The sequence below is a fragment of the Galleria mellonella genome, unplaced genomic scaffold (genome assembly GCF_026898425.1).
Source record: "Galleria mellonella isolate WM207_F2 unplaced genomic scaffold, CSIRO_AGI_GalMel_v1 utg117, whole genome shotgun sequence".
Lineage (NCBI taxonomy): Eukaryota > Metazoa > Arthropoda > Insecta > Lepidoptera > Pyralidae > Galleria > Galleria mellonella.
In genome coordinates this window covers 9,771,243-9,777,893 of record NW_026441980.1, presented here as the reverse complement: position 1 = coordinate 9,777,893, position 6,651 = coordinate 9,771,243, and positions in this window count along the sequence as shown.

Here is a 6,651-nt window from a genome sequence, read left to right as displayed (position 1 = left end):
AAAAAAAGAATGAAGTATCTAATGATATACTGTCGTATTCAAATAATTAAAAACGACTAGTGCTCTATGGTATACCTAGAAAATGACTTAAGTTTTTCATTAATAATAATAGATAATTTTAACCATTTAGTTATTTAATTACATATTTTTTTATTTAAAATAATATGATTTATAAAAAAAGACTAAGTTTTGTGAATTGATATTATATTAAGAATAAAATCTCTTTTGAAATAAGCTAATTAGCTGTGTAAAAAATTTAAAACTTTTATTTCCTTTTTATTCACTACAAGTAAAAGAAACATAAAATATTGTTATCTAATTTCACATCATAATTTTTTTTAATTTCACTTGTAGCAATTGATTTATATTGCTTTTATTTCAAAAAATAAGGAAAAAACGAAGCTGTAATACTTCAACCAAAAAATAATAGCACCTTTGATTAATAATAGTTATTGGCCATATAAAAAAGAGTTGGGGCATTTAAATAGCTTAAAAATTAAAATATTCAATATACTTAAGCATTTTAAAATATTTGGTACGACCAATGTAAGTACCAATGGTATATTTAGGAAAGCCAGAACACGTAAAAGTATCCTTATAGTTTATTTACAGTAGCACAGATAATATAATACTATACTAGTAAACTCGAGAGGATTGTTTGGACAGCAAATGTCAATCCATATAAAGATTATGAATTTACTAAGCAAAGAAGTAAGCATTTGGCTACAAACATAGAGTATTTTTTAATAGCGTTCGTAGACGTTTGCTGAAAGCAAAATTATTAGTAAAAATTACTCGTAATATACTATTTGTCAATAAATATATTATTATATTATTATTATTATTTGTCAATAAGCAGCACCGACAAGCTAGACGAAGAGTTTTACAAGGAAATATGACAGATGTTTGGAAAATAAATAAGGAAATGTATTCATTTCCGATAAAATGAAAATAAATAGAACGGTTTGTGGCGGTAAATTGTACGTGTGACGTCCTGCAAATCAATAATTAAATCCGAAGTTTACAAAAAAGAAAGTAAAATATGGGAGAGGCAATGTTAAAATTTGGAGCTATTTCTCAGATTGTAGAATTGAGTCTATACGAATAATAGAGGATTCGCTAAATCACTATAATACACATAATGCGCTAAAAAATTATAAATTAATATATAAACTTAATGTAACAGGACTATACTTTCTGATCTTTATTAGTAAACTGGATATTTTAACATTACAATTATCCAAATTATGCGGTTAAATTAATCAAAATATTTTTAGTTATCAAATCTGTGTCATTATTAAATTAGCCTGCCTGTTGCCCGATTTAATGTAATATAGATATTTGGCAGTATAAAAAAAATATTGTCTTCGTCTATTTTTATGTATTAGGTGCAGTGAAAAGTTAAATTAAATAGCATTACATAGGACTGGTAATTTAATTGAACTTTATGTCGCGTTTGTAAAGATCTGAAATTAATTTTTTTTTCTCTCTGGCAACACTGCCGATAACAGTCTTTGTCAGTTGGCTCTTATTTATTTATTGTTTTTAATTTATTACTTGTGAAATAACGATACTAGTGTATATAATCAGTGAGTTTTGGTCATAAGTAACGTCGATTGTTGTTGGTGTGCAAATCTGTGATTTCTTTGTGACAAAAATCTACGTTACAAAATTTGTGGGACCGCCAACTGTCAAAGTATTGGTAATTTACAATAGAAGTCTTGGATTTCTATTGACTCCTTTAATAATTAAATACAGTTATTACACTTCACTATTACTATATCCATTTACAAATAAACAATAATATTAAAGTCAAATATTCTATAGTGAAGATCGGTTGTTGTTGTTGGGAGGAAAAAAAAAAAAAAAAAAAAAAAACTACCCACTAACATAAAATATTATTGCAATAATTACAGCTCATAAATTTATTTATTATCATATTGATAATATATTCCAAATAGCTGTGCGAAACTAAACTTATGTATTTTATTAAATAACAATACAATATTAGTAATCCATAGCCATTGCTAGATATCATATGACAAATTAAGACATATTTACTGTAGTGGTAATATATAAGATTAATTATATTTTTTTTTTTGTAACTGTATTGGTATTTAAAGTTTTTACTAACAATATTTATTTATTTATTTATTATTGAATTATTTATTGTATTATTTTATTGAAGGGAAATAGCGCACTTTCAACACTGTATTTCTTCTATTGAATAATATTCATTGTTGTCTTGTTTCGTAGATATTTAACATAATAATTAAAAATGATGTCCCGCAGAGCATGTGATCTTGATGCTAAGCTCAAGGTGACACTCTTAGAGTTAAAAAAATCCAATGAATTAAATAAGGCCTTATTACAGGAACGAGATGAAAGTGAGATTGAAATTAAGTTGATGTCTGATAAATATGTGGCTCTGAAGAATGACCTAGTGAAGATCAGTACAGACTTTGAAGTTCTACATAGCGAAAAAGAAAAACTTCAAGAAATTGTAAATAAATATGATCTGTGCAGAGACACATATGAGTCAGCATTGCAGAAAATCACTCATCTAGAGCGGCACCTTGAGGAAGTTCAATCACAAAATAAATCTTTGTTGGATCACAGGCGGTTGAGTAGTTATAACGAGACCATGGATCTGTATACAGAAATGTTAAATACTACTAGTGATCAATCATCTGCTCTGCCCCTTGTGACCATAGATTTGACAAATACACCAAGCTCCTATAGTCCTAATAAAGTACCTATTAATAGTAGTAAGAAGTTAAAAAAATATGTAAAATTAAATAAATTTATTCGAAAATCAGAAAATTTAGTGAAAAGTCATAAAAAGTGTTTAAAATCAATTATTACTAGGAAGCAAAAAATTGACTTATCAATAGAATTAAATAATTGTAAAGAAAAAATATATAACAAAGATTTAGAAATAGATGAATTATCACAAAAAATTAAACTATTAGAGAACTCGTTGTCCAATTTATCTTTGAAATACGAATCAGCTAAGAATGAAATACATGAATATTCTGATCAGTTGGATAATTTAATAAAATTAGGTAACTACAACATGGAGCGGTTTGTTTCTCTTACGGATAGATGTCACTGTAATTCACCAGAGTCTGATAACTATATCCAACCGTCCCACCATAATCAGTTGAACATTGATATCTCATCCGTCACGGGGCCAGACGTTTCATGTTTACCCACACGAAACAGTACAAAAGTAAATAAATGCAGCACTGTACATGAAACCATCAGGAGAACAATTGTTTATTCAGATGAATTTGGCAAGGATTTAGGTAGTTTATTATCGAACTGCCTCTCGCAACAAGTAATAAATAATTGTTTTCCGGGATCAGGTATATATAAGATTATAAAAAATATAGTAAATGAAAAATATGATATTCACACGACCCTAGTAATAGCGTTAGGGAATTGTTTGCATATGCGTAAATCTGATATAGTTAATTTAATAAAATCATTATATAATATAGTGGAGCTTGGTATAGGTAAAATATTATTATGCGCATTTCCCTACTCTCAATCCCTGACTAATGAACAGAATAAGTTCATTTATAGTATAAATAATTTAATTTATTCGATGACATATCATTGTAATGATATATTTTATTTTGAAAGTAACAAATTTGTTACAAATTATTATATGACGGGAGGTAATTTTTATCTTCCTAAAAAACAAAAAAAGACTATTGCTAGTTTACTAGCGTATAACATTTATGATCCCATTATAAGTAGTATAACGGGTTTAATTAGTAATATTAGTAATTATACTAATAATGTGACATGTGTTAATTTAAACTAACATCTACGACATTGGTTAAGCCACAGGATATGGTCATTATTCATCAAAATATTCGTGGCTTCTCCAGCAAAGAATTAGAATTAAGTCTTTTCTTAGAATCTAACAATGTACGGGTGTTATGTCTGACAGAACATTGGCTTAAACAATATGAAATAATTTGTCCTTTTGAACATTATAATATAGCTAGTTTTTTTGCTAGGAACAATGCCATTCATGGCGGGTCAATTATTATTTTAAAAAATGATGTAGAATATAAAAACCGTCAAGACATTGTAAATATTTCTATTGAGCAAACAATTGAACTATCTTGCGTAGAATTAGTTACTTGTATAATAATTTGCGTTTATCGTCCGCCGTCGGCTTGTTTTGATTCTTTTGAACTGGCTATGGAGGAAGCATTGAGACGAGTCGCACGGAGGAATAAAACATTATTTGTATGTGGCGATTTTAATGTTGATTTGTTATCGGAATGCTCAATAAGCTTAAGATTGATTAACTTATTTAAATCATTTAATTTGCACAATCTTTTTTTAGAACCCACTAGGGTCGCAGGAAATTCTGCCACTTGTATAGATAATGTTTTTTGTAATTGTGAGGTAAAGGTGAAAATGAATTTCGACTGTCTTGGATCTGATCATTACGGACAAAAAGTTATAATTGAAACTAAGGGATCCAAAGGGACTCAAACAATTACATGCAGACAAATAACACAAAAGAATTTGGCACGTTTTAAAAATAAAATTGAACATAAAATATCTAGTGTCATAGTACCTCAATATGACCCGGACATTGTATGTGAACATATTTTTAATTTAATTGAACATGAAGCTAGCAGTGAATTTAAAACAAAAACATTTTCAACTAGTGTAAAATCAAAGTTTTGTGACTGGGCCACGTTTGGTATTTATAAGTCTAGGGCTAATCTTTACGAACTTTACGAAAAACGAAGCTATATATCCGATCCCTTATTTCATGAACATGTAAAATCTTATTCGAAAATATTTAAAAAGGTTTGTCATACAGCTAAGTCTCTCTATTTAGGTAAAATAATAACTAAATCTAAAGATAAAATAAAAGCCACTTGGAAAGTAATAAATAGCGAAACTGGAAAAGTTAATTTTCAAAATAGCAAAATAGCTTTAAATATTAATAACAAATTGGTAAATTCCGATACAGAGGTCGCGCATACATTCGAATCTTATTTTACTAATATTCCATTAATTACGACACAAGCTCTAAAATCTTCCCCGTCTGCTGCTGAAACTTTACTAACAGACAATGTTAGCAAGTCATCAGCTGTATTTAACTTTAGACATACATCATCAGTAGAAATAATGAAAATATTCAAACAGCTTAATAATAAAAAAACAGAGGATCTATGGGGTATATCTGTTAAAATACTGGATAGTATAATGGAAATTATTGCGCCCTCTCTTGCTTTTATTTTCAATAAATGTATAGATGAAGGTAAATTTCCTAACATAATGAAAATTAGTAAAATCATACCGCTTTTTAAATCTGGAGATAGGAGTGACCCAATAAATTATAGACCTATATCCATACTCCCAGCACTCAGTAAAATTTTTGAAAAAATAATCCTTATGCAACTTGTCAGTTATTTCAATTTAAATAATTTAATCCACAATAATCAATTCGGTTTTTCCAAAGGTCGTTCAACTACAGACGCAGGTGCAGAGTTGCTTAGACACGTATTTGCTGCATGGGAAACTAAAATGGATGTGATAGGTGTTTTTTGTGACCTTTCTAAGGCTTTTGATTGCGTTGATACATTGCTAAAAAAACTTGCTTTTTATGGCGTCAAAGACAATGCTTTAAATTTAATAAAATCTTATCTATCTGATAGAATACAGAAAGTGAAGATTAGCAACGCTACGTCTGACGGGTCACTTGTGCAAATGGGTGTACCTCAAGGATCTATTCTCGGTCCATTTTTATTCCTAGTTTACATTAATGATCTCCCATATGCCATGCAGGATAGATGCGGCATAGTATTATTTGCAGACGATACTTCATTGATTTTTAAAGTTAATAGAATGACTAATAATTATGACGATTTAAATAGTGCTTTGCGGCGTCTCCTGCACTGGTTTACAACTAACAATCTTATGTTAAACGCTAAAAAAACAAAATGTGTTAATTTCTCTCTGTCTAAAAGTTTTAATACTAATTGCAATATTAAATTAAATGACGAATCTCTCGAATTTATAGAATCTACTGTCTTTCTAGGAATCACACTAGATAATAAAACACAATGGGGTGCACAAATTCAAAGCCTTGCAGCGAAACTAAGTTCAGCAGCTTTTGCCGTGCGTAAGGTTAGACAATACACTGATACTGATACTGCTAGATTAGTCTATTTTAGTTATTTTCATAGTTTACTCTCTTATAGAATATTACTATGGGGAAAAGCGGCAGATATTAAGAATATATTCATATTACAAAAACGTGCCGTTCGAGCGATCTACTGTATGAAGAGTCGTGACTCATTAAGAGAGAAATTCAAAGAGGCAAATATTCTCACCGTTGCTTCTCAATTTATATATTCAAATATCCTATATGTTCATAAAAATCTTGACTTATTTCCAAAAAACAGCAATATTCATAATATTAATACTAGATTTAAAGACAAACTTGCTGTCCCCAAGTATCGTTTAGAAAAAGTTAATAGGTCTTTTATGGGAATAGGTATAAAAATTTACAATAAGATACCAAAGGATATGTTGGAATTACCCTTAAATAAATTCAAAACATCTGTTAAATCATATTTACTGAGCAAAGCCTATTACTCACTAAACGAT